At 42.2% G+C, this 17978-nt stretch overlaps 1 pseudogene; it reads right to left on the bottom strand.

Moving 5' to 3' along the window:
- The window catches only part of LOC107966130 (RNA-binding motif protein, Y chromosome, family 1 member F/J-like), a 366174-nt pseudogene that overhangs the window by 304029 nt on the left and 44167 nt on the right, over positions 1 to 17978 (bottom strand).

Genomic DNA, 17978 nt, shown 5'->3' with positions numbered 1-17978 from the left:
GCTTGTAATTTTGGCTGTGATGGTTACTGGAAGGTCTCTGCACAGATAGGCTAGCTTTCTGCCAGCAGCAAGAGGGCCTAGGACTGACAATCAGTTCCCTTGATATCTGCTGTTGAACAGTGGGAAGGGATGGAGCTGAGACTGGGATTCTCTGTTTCTCAATAAAGTCGTGTGCTCTAGAGATTCTAATGCCCCAGTGATTTCCATTAGATATATCAGAAGTGATCTTCCTTCCAGGGGTACCAAGGCTTATTATATAAACGACTTGCCCACTGTGTCCAGGTAGGGCCAGAAACTTCATCCTTCACTACTAAATTGCCTCTGCTTTTCAGCCTGGGGATGGGTGGAGCACACAGGGCTAGGATGGTCAAAAGTATGGCAGCTGGGATTGGGTGGGGTCACATGCCCCTTCTGTGGATAATCACCAAGCTGCCTCTTTGTCACAGCCTTGGAATTTTGCAGAGAAAATCACTGTGGGATTTGGCAGTTAGTCAGTGATTTGAGCCTGGCAGACCCATCAACCATGGTTCGTTGCTGCAGAATGATGCTGTTGCTTCCTTTCTCTGACAGTGCACCTCTGCTGGCTGGAATGCAAAGCCACTGGTAAGATTACTGTTATGATCCCTGTAAGCCCCATCCATGTACTTTGTTTCTAACTGACCCCAGTTGTCTGATACCCGCAATGTTTCCCACAGGGTAAGACTAGAGAGAACATCACATGAAGAATTGCAAAATGGAAAAGAAAAGGCTGAATGTACACCTTCAACTCTCTCCTCCCTGAAGAAACTGTGAGTCCAGGGAAATTTTTTGTATGCAACACTATGCTGGCTTGGAGAGGAGAAAAGTATCACATTAAAACTGTTATTTTATCCTATTTGTGTGGCTATTCTTAGTTCTACAGTCGAAGAAGGTGTCTCAGATTCAATCGCAAGTTATGGAATCATTCACTAAGGTGTCCTTACCTAAGGAGAGTTGTGAGTTAAGGTTTTTGTTTTTCAGAGAGGGAGGGAGTTAGTAGAATCACAGAATGCCTATTGTGTCACATCAGACCCCAGAAACAGGCAAGTTGAAAGACTGTTCCAGGCTGAGCACAGTGGCTCACACATGTAACCCCAGAACTTTGGGAAGCTGAGGTGAGCATATCACGAGGTCAGGAGGTGAAGACCATCCTGCCTAAGCGGGTGAAATCCCCTGTCTACTAAACATACATACACACACACACACACACACACACACACACACACACACAAATAGCCAGGCCTGGTGGCATGTGACTGTAGTACCAGCTACTTGGAATGTTGAGGCAGGAGTATCTCTTGAACCCAGGAGATAGAGGTCAAAGTGAGCTGACATCACGCCACTGCACTCCAACCTGGGTAACAAAGTGAGACTCAATCTCAAAAAAAAAAAAAAAAAATAGCGATCCTAAGGGAGGAGGAGTTTAAAAGGTTGGGGTGCTTCCATGGAGAAGCCGAAAGCTAGAGCAAGCCAAGGGTTGGATTTAAGGAAGAGCTCACGGGACCATTGAAAACCACCTCTTTGTCCTCTATGGAATGAAGGAAATAGTGAATTCTGAGCTCCATTCCTTACTGACATAGGCAAGTTATCAACCAGAGATACATGTCTTAATCTGTTTGTGTTCCTAAAAAAGACTATGAGACTGGGAAATTTATACAGAAAAGAGCTTTCATTGGATCCTGGTTCTGCAGGCTGTAAAAGATGTGTGGTGCCAGCATCTGCATCTGGTGAGAGCCTCACCAGGATTCCACTCAGGATGGAACATAAAAGGAAAACAGTCACGTCATGTGTGGAGAGAAGAGAAGGGGAGAGAGAGAAGAGGAGAAGGTATAAGGCTCTTTTCAACAAACTACTTGGATGTGATCTAGACTGTGGCAATAATACAGTGGAAAACTCACTTATTAACCATTGCAAGGCAGCCAGGCCATTTGTGAGGGATCCATCCCCATGACCCAAACAAACACCTCCCACTAGGTGTCATTTACAGTGTGGAGGACCGTATTTCATCCTGAGACTTGGAGGAAAAAATGTCCAAACTACATCAATAGGCAAGTTTAAAAATCATGCAGAGTTATTGTAAAACAACCCTTTTTCCTCTTTAGAATCCTGGAACTACAAAATGCTGGGATTCATTAGCTTCCAGAGATTGGTAAGTTAGTGTGCAAACTCTTAGGCAGCAACCTGAGAAGTCAAGGCCATAGTTGAGTAGTTCGACTTCTTGGAAGGAAAATTTAGAAGCTCAGTATATTGCTAGAGTGAGTGATGATGAAGACTGATGAGAAATGCCTATGTGCCTGCTCTCAGAGGACCTTGACAGATCCAAAAGTCAAAATTAGAAACAAGATACCTGGGCAAAAGCTATAAAAGTCAAGATAAGGCTGGGTGCAGGCTCACGCCTGTAATCCCAGCTCTTTGGCAGGATGAGGAAGGTGGATGAGCTGAGGTCAGGAGTTTGAGACCAGCCTGACCAACATTGTGAAAACTTGTCTCTACTAAGAAATACGAAAGTTAGCCTGGCATGGTCACAGATGCCAGGAGGCTGAGACAGGGGAATATCCGTTACTCAGGAGGCTGAGACAGGGGAACCACTTGAGCCTGGGAGGCAGAGTTTTCAGTGAGCTGAGATCATGCTATTGCACTCCAGCCTGTGCAGCAGAGCAAGACTCCATCTCAAAATAAAAAAGAAGGAAAAAAGTCAAGACGTTAGATGTACAATCTAAAATCTTCGAGGAACAAGGTGGGAGCTGAGCTTTCTTGACTGCTTAAGATTCAGTAAACCAGGAGGAAACAGTTTTAGAAGTGCTTGAATGTCTACTTAAATCCCTCTTTTATCTTGGAGGTCCTAGGAGAGCTTTGAATGCCAATCTGTGCTAGAATCCAGAAATAGGCAATCATTTTGTTAAGAAGCAGCTGTTAACAGTTGGGGCATTACGTATGTGGCTTAACACTTCAGTCCTCTTAGAGAAGCTGTGAAATAACAGTTCTCTATTGACTCTAGGGTCATGTGTCAGCCACAAATTCTAGAACAAGATCATGATTCAGTTTTTCTTATTTCTTTTTAAGTGAGTATTTTCATAATCCTATGTGCAAGAGTATCTCAACTAGTTTCTGAGTTTATCTCATAGGGAATTGTTGTGGGTGTGGCTTTTTATTTGTTGCGTTTGTGGATGGAGGAACAAATTAGAGCCTCCTATTTTATCACCTTGTTGGAGATACCCTTTTAATTTTTTACTTATTTAAAAAGATTTGTACATAACAGTTGTAGATACTTTTGGCATACATGCGATATTTTGATACAAGCAATGTGTACTGGTAAGGAAGGGATCAAAGAGGGAATGGGGGTGGGTTCAATTATAGTTGCTTAGAAGGAATAAGATCTAGTGTTCAGTAGCACAAGATGAGTACATTTAATAATGGTTTATTATATATCTCAAAAGAATTAATAGAGTGAAGGTGGAATGTCTCCCAGATTAGAGTGCATGGCACAATATCGGCTCAATGCAGCCTCAGCCTTCCAGGTTTACACGATTCTCCTGCCTGAGCCTCCCAATTAATTGTAACACACTACAGGCGTGTGCCACCACACCGGGCTAATTTTTATATTTTTGCTAGAGAAGGGATTTCATGGTGTTGGCCAGCCTGGTTTTCAACTCCTGACCTAAAGGTATCTGCAAGCCTCAGCTTCCCAAGTGTTGGAATTAAAGACCTGAGTCATCACACCTGGACAATAAGATACACAAGACTAGGGAGTTGTATCTTTTCACTTCACCCTCACAATCCTATGTTATAGGTGAATGAAAACACAACTTCATAACATGAATAATTCACTTAAAAATCGAAGTTGGTAACTTCTCCCTTTAAAATTATTTGCACCCTTACCTTATAAAAAGTGATGATCTTGTAAAATTTTCTCAAGAAAATACTCCTTCCTTGCAGATTAGTCTGTTAATTGTAAAAATTATGGACTGCAAAACTTCAGGAACTTCATGTGTTTCATTTCTTTAGGTGTATAATCAGGAAAAGTAATTGGTTTAGTTATTTAGGTCCAAATCTTTTTATTTTTAACATTCGATGATTTCTTAAACCTTTAAGCAATCCCGTCTGAAACTTTATGCAGTTATGTTTTATACACTTCATTGTCCCAAAAGTGTGAGGTTTAAAGCATTTCCATTCATATCATCAATTAAATCTGATAGGCTGAGAGTGGTGGCTCATGCCTGTAATTTTAGGATTACACTTTGGGAGTCCAAGGAGGATGGATCAGGATTTTAAAGAGTGGCCTGGCAAACATGGTGAAATGCATTCTGTACTAAAAATATGAAAAATTAGCCAGCTGTGGTGCATACTTATCTAATACCAGTTACTCAGGATGCTGAGGCAGAAGAAGAGCTTGACCCAGAAGGCGGAGTTTGCAGTAAGCCAAGACGGAGCCACTGCATCCCAGCTTGGGCGACAAAGCTACGTTTCATCTCAAAAAAAAAAAAAAAAAAAAAAAAAACTGATAAAATCCCAACCATTCTAAATTATTCCTATTTGTAAGAACTTATTACTAAACTGTTATAACAACCACTGCCAAAACTTTCAAGAAAAAATTATCATGAGTACCACCCAAGACAAAACACCTACTTTCCACTATTTAAACTAGGAACATTTAATTTCATTATGCTATGCACTTCAGAAACTTAGCTAGTTCAGTTTTGATTTAGGTAAAAAAAAAAAAAAAAAAAAAAAAGGTTTCATTATCATATCCTCTTTCAGTCACCGAACGCTTCAAGTAGAATGTTACAGATGTTTTAAACTTTAGTATCAACCACATCTATTTATTTCCTTTGACCTGTACTATTCCTCTAAAAGATAAACGTTTTATGGTGAGGCAGACAGTTTTGTAGTCTTTCTGAAGGCTTCTCAAACATTTTAAGCTTATAAGTTTTTAAAGAGAAACAGCCTAATTGGAAAACTTGCGCCGCTTGCAAGGGAGATGTAACATATGCCTAATTTTGTATCTATTTATGTTCAAAGAAACAAAGGAAAATGTTCAGCAAACAACAGAATTTACTCTCCTATTGAATTTGCTTTTAAGCATGTGCAGCTAACCAATAACATCAGGAATTTTCTATTACTGTAAAATTTTATTCTGAACATTTTAATGTAGATATTACATCTAAACAGATAGTTTTCAAATAGCATTAACAAGTATGAAATTACTTTGAAGAAAATTCCTTTTCCTTTGAATACCTCAAAACCTTCATGGAGGAAGTTAGTATCTACCTGTCTCCACAAAGCCCATATGCTTCTTTTAGTAATATGCAGGTAACAATGCAGAAATAACATTTCAATTTTCGATTTTCAAACAAGGTTTGGTATGCAATAACTATTATTTGGAATACTTGCTTTAATATCTGCTTCAGTCTCCTTTTCAGATCGACTTTCCCGACCATCTACTGTAGATGCCACATAACTTCACTTACCATATGCTTCACGACGAGCAGGGTGAACCCTACCCAGAGAAGGTGGATTCCTTTGGTCTTTTCTGCCAGTGTGCTCATGACCACAAAAGTAAAAATCACTGCAGCTTCTTGAGTAACTTTCTTGACTTCTGCCATATCTATCTCGTGTATTGTTATAATCAGAGTGGCTGCTTCCACCATAAGACATCCGAGGCCCTCTTGCAGGTGGTGCACCATGAGAGGTCCCTGCAGGGTTGATAAAATAATATGTTGGACTATATTTAAACACTTTTACTGCCACCACTAAAGGATGAATTAGTTAAAGTGCTATTTGGAAATATCTGCTTTCCTCTGCCCTTGTTGACAGGATAGATATTAATTAAGCCTGCATTGGTCAGAAGGTTTTATTTAAAAGAAGTGTAGGAGTAGTATTTTGAAGCTTAACAAATTTAATTCTGAAGTAAACGTTGAGTCACTTTTTCTGCACATGAAGTTCTCTCCTTCATATCGTTCCCTACGTTTTATACTGTTAGACTACTCAATATTTAAATATGTTATATTGTCCTTTATAATTTTCCTTAGAATTTCATTAAAATAATGATCTGGACTATTACATAAAATTCTTTAATTTAAAAATCCATCCTGGACTCTTACCATATCCCTGAAATTCATTTTTGTAAGAACTTCCACTTGCACAATCAGAATGATCTCTACCACGGGTTTTGTCGTAGCCACCACTATCACTAAATTGAAAAAAAAATTTTTAATGTCAGAATAAACAATTTAAGAAATCTATTTGATAAATCCAGATAATGTTATAGTACCTATATCCTTTAGAGGAATGTTCATCCCGACTAGATTGACCATTATCATGGTATGCATAGCCTCTAGATGGTGGAGCATAATCCCTGGTTTCTTGGGAGCTTGGATGATTTCTGTGTGAGTAAGTTTAAGCAACAAATTTTAAATTTTCAACTTCTACTATCCAACATATAACTAAATTACAACTTAAACACAATTAAATTGCCAAACATCTAAAAAGATATTTCTCCAAATAAAATAGGCAAATGCCCAAAAACACATGGAACAGATACTAATAATCAGTGATTCATAAAATGCATTTCACATCCAAAATGAGATTCCAGACTTCACACACACACACTAGAATGGCATTACATTTTAAAAAGCAGGAAGTAGCAAGTGTTTGAGAGTATGTAGATAAATTGGAACCCTAATACAATGTTAGCTGGAATGAATAACTTAAGAAATCTTTTTGACAAGTCCAGAAAAAGTTATAGTACCTATATCCTCTAGAGTGATGTTCATCCCGACTAGAATGACCATAATCATGATATGCATAGTCTCTAGATGGTGGAGCATAATCCCTAGTTTCTCAGGAGCTTGGATGATTTCTGCGTGCATAAGTTTAAGCAACACATTTTAAATTTTCAACTTCTAGTATCCAAAACGTAACTAAGTTACAACTTAAACAAAATTAAAAGGTCCAAAACCTAAATGGATATTTCTTCAAATAAAATAGGCAAATGCCCAAAAAGCACATGAACAGATACTCACAATCAGTGATTCAGAAAATGCACTTCAAATCCAAAATGAGATACCATAATTCACACACACACACACACACACACACACACACTGGAATGGCAATAAAAGCAGGAAATAGCAAGTGTTTGACAGGATGCAGATAAATTGGAACCCTGATACAATGCTAGTTGGAATGGAAAATGGTGCAGCTACTATGGAGAAATGTAGTGGTTCCTCAAGAAAACAATATAATTATCATACTACCAAGCAATTCCACTCATATACACCCAGAATTGAATACGTGTACTCAAACAAATATGCGTGCATAGAAATACTGCGGTGGAAACAACCCAAATAAAATAATGAGTTAACAGCTTGTGGAAGGAGTGAAGTGCTATGATGTAAATGAACCTTCAGGACATCATGGAAAAGGAAAGGAGAGAGATACAAAAAGTCGTGTAGTGTTTGAGCCCATTAACATTAAATGCCCACAACAGTAAGTTCAGAGGCAGAACACTGACTGGTGTTTGCTAGCAGCTGAGGGAAGGGAGAAAATGGAAGGAACTGCTTAACTGGTAGTTGGAGTTTTATTTTGGCGTCATGAAAATGTTTTGGAACTCGATGGAGGTAGTTGTTGCATGACATAGAATGTATTAAATGCCACTTAACTGTTTACCTTATAATAATTAATTTTGTTATGTTTATTTCATCATCAAAACAAAAATAATCAACTTTTTAAAATTTTTTCCTTTACCCATCCTTAGCTGCATAACCGTCATCTCTTAGAGACATATGGTCATTTCTCCAGGAAGAGATTGGCTCTCTGAGTGGAGGACCTCCCTAATTCCCTCTTCCATATGATACGGGACCTTTAACATTAAAATGTTGGAACATTATGTAAAGAACACCTAATCTGAAACACTATTTTCTCTTCTCTCAAACAACTTTTTAAAATTATTTCTTCTATGACTCCATTCTTTGTTTCCTAAATTACTAGACAGTCATGACACTGTGAATATTTCTTATGGCTTTGGATAATCCCATGGCTCCCACAAGGCCAGTTCTTCTAACGAAGCTGAAGGCAAACATTAATTCTTAGGTAAAAGTTCATTTGTAATGGTTAAGAACTACTTAGTTACTATTTTCCTTTTCATATGAATTACTGATGACTACAAATGACATAGGGAAAACATGTAAAACCACCAAATCTTCACAATTTGAAAGTTTACATACATTGTCCTTTCTCAGCTGAGGAAGGTAAATTTTCCCACATAGTTCAATCTACCTCACAAACACAAATACTGCTACCTTTGAACGACTGCATGCTAAACTTTTACATGAAAGTTCTCCTTTCTCTCTAAGTGGTTGGCTCTATCTTAAATGTTGACAAATTAAAATGTACTAGTGAAAACTTTCTAATGATAGCCAAGATTTACTTTTACTGCAATAAACAACACTATTAAAGGGGTCATTACAACATCGTTGCTGTTTCAAAATAGAAAAAATTATCCTTTAATATACTCTTCACAGTGCTATTCCTTAAAGGTCAGCCTTTCACCTATGATATGTTCACTAGCTAATTTTCCAATGGAAATGTGTTGGCTTGGGTATCCTGAAGTCAATAAATACCTGACTTCACCAATACTCTACTTATGAAATGTAAAATTGAAAATGTCAGTTTTTAATTTCCTCCATATTAGGATGGAGGACTAAGTAAGAATTTTAATTTGTTCTGCTTACTTTCTTTGCTGGAAACTTCTGTTTCTTGTCTTGCTTTCTTCTGTTCAGTCTGCAATCTTACAATTGTCCTTCTCAAAAATATTACTTCTATTCAATCCTACTGCTCACATCATGTTGCTTAGTACTAAATTCTCTCCTCAAATAATTTCCAACCTTACACTAAGGATATTGTGTTAATGTTTAAACATCCTAGAACAATCTTAATTATTGATTTACAGTTCAGCTAATAACTCAATTTAAAAATTACATGGATTCTGTTATTTGGGGGAAGATCTTAAATCCCTTACAAGACCTCTTGCAGCCACGTCGCCCATTGTTTCTACCTTGAAACTTCTTTTTTTATTTCTGGGCCCAAAATATTTGCCCAGATTTGCTCGTGGCTGCTTCCTCCCCAGTGTTCCAAAGTCATCCAAAATTCCTTAAACTGTTTATTCACCTTGAAAATCTAAGAACCTCCTTTATTGGCCTTCTCAACATTTATGTGCACATAACATTCCTATTTATTTTTACACAACAAAATATGTGAGATTAAGTAATTTAGAAATAACATTGGCTGGGTGTGGTGTCTCACACCAGTAATCCCAACACTTTGGGAGGCCGAGGCAGGTGGTTCATGAGATGAAGAGATAGAGACCATCCTGGCCAACAGGGTGAAACCCTCTCTCGCTCAAAGTAGCAAAATTAGGTGGGCATGGTGGCGTGGCCTGTAGGCAGGAGAATCAGTTGAACCCAGGAGGCAGAGGTTGCAGTGAGCCAAGATCGACCCACTGCAATCCAGCCTGTTGACACAGTGAGACTCTGTCTTAAAAAACAAACAGACAAAAACTCTACACAAATTACCTGCTCTTTTGCTTGAAAACTAGGGGGAAAAAGGAAATTATCATAGATTACTATACAGAAGTCAAAATTATCTCCAGAGTTACCACAAAGCCATGAACCAAAAGCTACCCTTGGTTTCTACCACAGCTTGAAATACTAATTTATAAGAGTGAATAAAAATGTGCTTTCTGCTATGTGCCAGGAAATGTGCTAGATGTAACAGAAATAAAAGCAACTAGGAAGACTTAAATATGCACTATATACAATTTCACAATCAATAGATTCATACATGGTACAGCAAGTACAAAATACCTACAATACGCAATGAGGAAGAAAATATGAAATCTAAGTGGTTTTTGAAGCATAAATTGATATTTTTGAGACACACACGGGGAAGGATAATTCTTAAGAAGTCCAAAAAAGCATTTTGGGGATAGCGTAAAGAGGAACAGAGGCTAAAAACAGATTGAGATAATGTTATTTATCATTTTTTTAATTTGCTATATTTTTTTGCTATAGAGTCTTGCTCTGTTGCCAGCCTGAAGGGCAGTGGCATGATCTCAGCTCACTACAACCTCCGCCTCACAGGTTCAACTGATTCCCCTGCCTCGGCCTACCAAGTAGCTGCAGCTACAGGCACACACCACCACTCCCGGTGGATTTTTTGTATTTTAGTAGAGACAGGGTTTCACCATGTTGGCCATGATGGTTTCATTCTCCTGACATCATGATATGCCTGCCTTGGCCTCCCAAAGTGCTGGGATTACAGGCTTTAATAAAAAGTGCACATAAAAACAATGGCGCCTTAGCACCGTCTCCCACAACTTGCCCAAATTTCAGACATGTCCGACAGTTAAAGGTAGAATCCTCAAGAAAAATCGATGAGTTTAACAAAAATGAATTTCTTAAAAGGACTAATATCACACTGCTCCCACCAAGCCCAGCCTGATTAGGATCATGTTATAAAGCAAAAAAGTTCTAAAGGGCCCAGAATGGAATGAACTTGACACAATGTAAAGGAATTCAACAGTTAACAGAATTACATAAAAGTTTAAAGCTTTAGTAAATACACAATCCCTAGATTTAAGACTCAATAGGACAACAGACCAATGTTTGGATCAAAACAAATCCTCAAACACACTGGGGAAATGAGTAATTAGGTATTCATGTTACACACATCACTCTGGTGACAGGGAAAAAACGTCCTCAGGAGAAAAGAGCAAGGATGGGGAAAAAATGCCAGTTACTTCTTGTGTTATCCAACTTCAATGTTCTCCTATTTTTTTCTATTTTCAAGTACTTAACACTTCCTTAAATGTAAAGGTCTTATTTAAACCCACTTTCTCAAAAATATATTTTCAGAAAATGGGAGAGAATCTTTCCTTCTTGTGAGTCTGTCTAGATGTCTATCCACAGTTTGTCTGTGCTCTAGAAGTATTTCCATGAATTGGAAGTAATTGCGTTAATGGCATGTAATAAATGTTGACTTATTCCTTTCATTTACATGAGGGTCCCTTATAAGTTTAAAGCTCTTCAAAACCTTTGAAGATCTATTTACACTCATATTGAAATACAAACATAGAAAAAGGTTACCATATATTAATTTATATAAGGTTAATTCCAATACCCTTCCAACTACAGTTGAATGTATATGGCACAAAGAAGAGGATGTCTTCATATGGCATTCTACTATCTTCAAAAGTTATGTAATTCTAAAAAGACCTAGAAATACTGTTAACTGAAGAAGAGAGTTAGAATATTATTGATGAGAGACTCTACCTCTCCATTCATATCTTTGGCAGTATTCTTAGCATCTGCAGGGTTCTCAAAAGTAATAAATACAAAGCCTCTGGATTTGCTGGTTCGATCCTTTATCAAAAGAACTAAAATATATGAAAACATTTTACATTGATATAATGGACTCATCAAGGTACTAACCATCTAAAAGTTACATCAAATCAAAAATAATTGCATTTCCCATCACTAGTATTATACTTCATACTGGTCACCCCTATAGTCAGCCTATTTTGTTCCAGTTTGTTCCCTAACTCCACAACACGTTTAGTTTTCCTTATTTTCGTTTCTAAGTAGTAGGTGATCCTTACCACAGATCCTTAACCTGCTACTGTGAGAATTTTCCAAATATCAAATAGATAACTTCAAAATAAGAGTTTAAAAACAATAAGGCATTTTAATGTAGGTATACAATGAACTTTGAAAAACATGTTTTTTCAAAACATATATATAACAGACATATTTTAAATATACATATTGAAATATACATATGAAAATACACACACACACACACACGCACACACGGTTTTAAGGGTTACCTTCTGATATGGGACCATGTTTCTCAAATACTGCTTTAAGCATCTTTTCATTGGTTTCCCTATTGAGGCCACCAATGAAAAGCTTGCCCGGATGATCTGCTTCTACCATTGTGCTGCAAATGGTCAAAGAAAAATCTATATTTAGATAAAAATAAATAAGCTAAAAAGATAAAATTTTATTACGTACCGTGTTGAAAACTCAAGTGAAATTCCCTTTCAGAGCCTGACATCTTTTTTAGTACTTCTTACTTTAAATACAAAAATCAATTCAAGATGGATTAAAGACTTAAACGTTAGACCTAAAACCATAAAAACCCTAGAAGAAAACCTAGGCAATACCATTCAGGACATAGGCACGGGCAAGGACTTCATGTCTAAAACACCAAAAGCAATGGCAACACAAGACAAAATTGACAAATGGGATCTAATTAAACTAAAGAGCTTCTGTACAGCAAAAGAAACTACCATCAGAGTGAACAAGCAACCTACAAAATGGGAGAAAATCTTTGCAACCTACTCATCCGACAAAGGGCTAATATCCAGAATCTACAATGAACTCAAACACATTTACAAGAAAAAAACAAACAACCCCATCCAAAAGTGGGCAAAGGACATGAACAGACAGTTCTCAAAAGAAGACATTTATGCAGCGAAAAAACACATGAGAAAATGCTCATCATCGCTGGCCATCAGAGCAATGCAAATCAAAACCACAATGAGATACCATCTCACACCATTAGAATGGCAATCATTAAAAAGTCAGGAAACAACAGGTGCTGGACAGGATGTGGAGAAATAGGAACACTTTTACACTGTTGGTGGGACTGTAAACTAGTTCAACCATTGTGGAAGTCAGTGTGGCGATTCCTCAGGGATCTAGAACTAGAAATACCATTTGACCCAGCCATCCCATTACTAGGTATATACACAAAGGACTATAAATCATGCTGCTATAAAGACACATGCACACGTATGTTTACTGCGGCACTATTCACAATAGCAAAGACTTGGAACCAACCCAAATGTCCAACAATGATAGACTGGATTAAGAAAATGTGGCACATATACACCATGGAATACTATGCAGCCAAAAAAAATGATGAGTTCATGTCCTTTGTAGGCACATGGATGAAATTGGAAATCATCATTCTCAGTAAACTATCGCAAGAACAAAAAACCAAACACCGCATATTCTCACTCACAGGTGGGAACTGAACAATGAGATCACATGGACACAGGAAGGGGAACATCACATTCTGGGGACTGTTGTGGGGTAGGGGGAGGGGAGAGGGATAGCATTGGGAGATATACCTAATGCTAGATGACCAGTTAGTGGGTGCAGTGCACCAGCGTGGCACATGTATACATATGTAACTAACCTGCACAATGTGCACATGTACCCTAAAACTTAAAGTATAATAATAAAAGAAAAAAAAGAAAAATAAATAAATAAATATGTAAAATTTCTAACATACAGAGCAAAGGGGGCACTGACTTCATGGATAAATGCTGCATTTTAATATGGACCTGACAAAATCTCATTTCTAAAACTTAGATAAGAAAAGCTATTGTAATTTTCCTAAGTTGTAATGTGAAGGAGTGCCCCATTTAAATAATTTTATTTGAAAACTATATATTTATGAGGTACAGTGTGAGGTTTTGTGTATTTTCTTTCTTGAGATGTATATCCCCTGTTGCCAAAATGCACTGCTCATTGCCGCCTCCTCCACCCAGCCTCAACTGATCTTCCCATAACTCAGCTTCCCAAGTAGCTGGTACTACCGGGGCTTTTTACCAGAGCTGGGAAATTTTTTGTGTTTTTTTTTTTAAATAGACATGCGTTTCCCCATATTGCCCAAGCCAGTCTCCAAATCCTGGGTTCAAGTGATTTGCTGGCTTGGGACTATTAGAGTGATGGCATTTCAAGGGTGAACCACCACGCCCAGCGGGATATGTGGATAAAAGATTAAATCAAGGTAATTAAAATGTTCTTGGGGGAGAACACTTAAAATATCTTACCATCTTTCAGTGATTTGAAATATACAATAGGTCAAAGATCCCCAAACCCTGGCCTTCAACCCATACCTATCTGTGGCCTGATTGTGATGCCGGAGGATGACCTGTAATACCTGTCTGTGGAGAATGTAACGCCTGAGGATGACCTGAGGTGGTACAGTTTTATCCGGAAACCATCCTCCCTACTCCCTCGCTGGCCCTCCCTGTCCCCGTGACAGCCTCACTGCCCCACCTGGCCTCTGTCACATTGCTCCTACCGGAAGACCCGCCCCACCACGTGCCCCTCGGAGACCTGCCGCCAGTCCCCACTCCCAAACGTGTCCACCTCGCCGCCTTCTTCCCCTGCGCAACCCTTGTCTGAGGAAAAACTGGCTTCCACTAAACCAGTCCCCGATGCGAAAATGGCAATAGATTAAAGGAGTCCATTATGTTACCCAGGCTGGTCTCCAACTCCTGACCTCAAGCCATCCTCCTACCTCCACTTCCCAAAATGCTAGGATTACAGGAGTAAGTCCGTGTGCCGGGTTAATGGAATAACTTAAGCGCATCTATTTTGTTCCTGTTTTAGGCTATCTAACTCCATTTGTCTGGATTACACCTACTTATTCGGTTTAAATTATTTATGGTGCCAGGGATACATGAAATATGTTTCAAATACTGTCATGCAACGAAGGAGACAATTACAGGCTTTACAGAGGCAAACTGAAACTGAGATTATTTACGGCCCCAGACTTCTACATAAACTAACGTAATACAATTTATGTCAAAATCTGGTAATTCCCGTCAAGCAAATCAGACATGTGACATGCGCTGACTAAAAGTATAAGTTTTTAATAGCCTTGGTTAAGTATATTGCCTGTATTTTGAATGATGACCACATTCACAGAGAAAACCCTCTTGAATAAAAAGTGCACATGGCGCCTTAGCACCATCTCCCACAACTTGCCCACATGTCGGACATATCCGACAGTTAAAGGTAGAATCCTCAAGAAAATTAATGAGTTTAACAAAAATGAGTTTCTTAACAGCACTAAGGAGTTCTCTCCCCACTGTCTCCTCCTATAATTCAACACCCTCACATGGAAAACCCATCCCCTTTTACAGATAAAATCGCAAAACTTTTCTTTCTGTTCTTATCAAGAGACCAACGTGTCCAGAGAAACAGAAAATACACGTGCTTTTCAGCAGGACAAACAGCCTCAGGGTCGCCCGGCTCTCATGTCGTATGCATCCGGCTTTGGAACACCACGGGGCCAACTGTGGGAAGGACACTGGAACTGGCCTGAGGGGGAAGGACGCCAGAAGCCGTGCCCGGAAATCTCGCCTACCTCCAGCGGCCAATCATTGCGAGGGCGGGGGGCGTCGACCAGTTATTGCGAGGACTGTAGGCGTCTTACCAGGCACCCTGCCCCTAGTTGGCAGGCAGCTCCATCCTCCCGCGGTAAGCCTCCTCTGAGAAGCTGCTTGTGCCTGGCGGCGGAGGATTCCGACACACGCGGACTGTAAGCCCTTTGGCATTGTGGGCATAGAAGACCTACACCCTAACTGGCATCCTGAGTGTGGCAAGACATTAACCCACAGGGAACACATGAAACATCTCACTTCATTAGGCAGGTTAGGCTGATGGTACTAAATACTGCAGATCCAGAGGGGAGAGAGAAGAACCAGGCGAGGACGCCGCAGCTGCGGTGGCTTGGAGGGGAGTGGGGCAGGGCGGGTGCCTGGGAGAAAAGTCGACGGGTAAGTTGCTGGGGTGGAATTCGTCTGCACCAGAAGCTGAAACCCCACAAGGACTCTATCAGGTCTAGGCAAACACAGACTCCGAGTTCCATGCTTCCTCCCTGAGGATGCTGTACTCACAGGGGCGTTCCAAAGGACCTCTCATCCTGTGCCCCTGGGCACGCGGGAGGCCAGCCGCCATGGTCGCCAATGCGATAACCCGTGTGCACTGCCTCGCTGGCACAGATCCTCCCGCAAGCGCAGCAGTGGCCGTCGTGCCTGCCAGTGAGGCTCTGGAAGCCCAGGGCCTCGGCCTCCGACTCCAGGGCTACTGTGTACAGCTAACCCTGCTGGGTATCTGGGCCCCATGGTGAGTGTGGCGGGCTGTGGGCCCTGCGGGGCTCCCCAGGAACCCTGTATCCACGTGGGTGTGGCACATGTTTCTCAGAAGGGCAAGGCCCAGGGGCCCTTCCGGGAGCTTCCTCTAGAGTCTAGGGGTGCCAAGGACATGAGATGGGCAGTGTAGGCCTTAGTCTGTGGGAGCCTCAAGGAGGGCACCATGTTAAGGGGGAGGTGCTGCAGGAGAGGGCAGCCTGTGCGCAGAGCAGGGAGGCAACCCTGGGGGAGGAGGCATGCTAGTGGCTAGTGGGGGATGACATCACGACAGAGATAGAGGTGGTGGCCAAGGAGGAGGCCAATGTGGAGCGGCAGCAGGAGGACCCGCAGGCACAGCTTGGCCCTGGCCCCAGGACGCCCCGGCCAGCAACCAACTCGCTGGACGTCCTTCACTTGGAGCTGGGCTCCAGTCAATGTCCCAGGCTGCAGCGCATCCACGGCTTCTGGGCCAGAGCCATATCCTTGCAGCTGCCCATTCGGGATGGCTGACAGCAGTGGGTGGGCGCCGAGCTCTCAGGAGCGGGGTTGGGGGAAACAAGGTGGAAGGCACCGGGGCTCAGCCAGGATTCAGGACATGGGGGACAACGAGGGGAACCAAGGACAGATTCGTGCAGATAGAAGGGCAACTTAATTGCGGGCACCCTGAGGGCACGTTATAGGGACAGGAAGCCAAGCACAGCACTCACAAGGGAGAATAGCACCTCAAAGGACCCTTCATAAACAGCAGAAAGTTGAAGGACACATTTCACTGGGAAAATCCCTGGAGGAAGGGGAATCTGCGCGCCCAGGCCAGCCATGGAAATACCCCTGCTCCCGGTACCTGTGTCCAGCAGGCTTATCCTAGAAACACAAGGTGCTCAATACTCGGGTTCACCGTGCACGGGGCTGCTGTCCTCTGCAAGGCAGGCACCAGCTCCCCAGACACGATTTCTTCCCTCTGCCGGCGCTGCATCCAAGGATGTTTAGGCCCTGAGCATATACAACCTCCCGTGAAACCACTAGAGTCTCACGGAGAGAGCCAGGCACAGCCCTGCAGCTACTTCTACCCACAGCGGTTCCCTCGGGTGGACACGCCCACCCCTCAGTGAGACCAGGAGAAGAGGACAGCGCACACACGGACAGCAGCAGAGCCTGTCCAGCACCCAGCACATGAGGGCCTCCCGCAGCTCAGGAACCCTGAGCAAGTAGCTGCCTCACACCACAACACCCCGCCGGCAATCCCCTCCCCACTTTTTCTGTGCCTGTCCCTGGTCAGAGCAGGCTGTCTTGGCCTGCCTCCACCTGCCGCCAAGACCACCACAGCTGCGAAGGTGCCCCCCAACACCAGACAGAGGACCAGGAAGGGAGGGTGCCAGACCAAAGGCCTGCGGGGTAGCCCTGCCCCACACTCTCCGTGCTCTTGCAAAGTTGCAGGGTGTTTCTCTGTGAGAGGTGACAGCGTGCTGGCAGTCCTCACAGCCCTCGCTCGCTCTCCGTGCCTCCTCTGCCTGGGCTCCCACTTTGGCGGCACTTGAGGAGCCCTTTGGCCCACCACTGCACTGTGGGAGCCCCTTTCTGGGCTGGCCAAGGCCGTAGCCGGCTCCCTCAGCTTGCAGGGAGATATGGAGGGAGAGGCGCGAGCGGGAACCCGGGCTGCGCGCGGCGCTTGCGGGCCAGCTGGCGTTCCAGGTGGGCGTGGGCTTGGCGGGCCCTGCCCTCGGAGCAGCCTGCCGGCCCTGCCAGCCGCGTGCAATCAGGGGCTTAGCACCCGGGCCAGCGGCTGCGGAGGGTGTACTGGGTCCTCCAGCAGTACCAGCCCACCGGCGCTGTGCTCAATTTCTCGCCGGGCCTTAGCTGCCTTTCCGCGGGGCAGGGGTCCGTACCTGCAGCCCTCCATGCCTGAGCCCCCCACCCCCTCCGTGGGCTCCTGTGCGGTCCGAGCCTCCCTGAGGAGCGCCGCCCCCTA

Source organism: Pan troglodytes, chromosome Y (genome assembly GCF_028858775.2).
Source record: "Pan troglodytes isolate AG18354 chromosome Y, NHGRI_mPanTro3-v2.0_pri, whole genome shotgun sequence".
Taxonomy (NCBI): Eukaryota; Metazoa; Chordata; class Mammalia; order Primates; family Hominidae; genus Pan; species Pan troglodytes.
The sequence above is the reverse complement of the archived record's forward strand: the minus strand, read 5'-3'. Positions and strand labels throughout refer to the sequence as shown.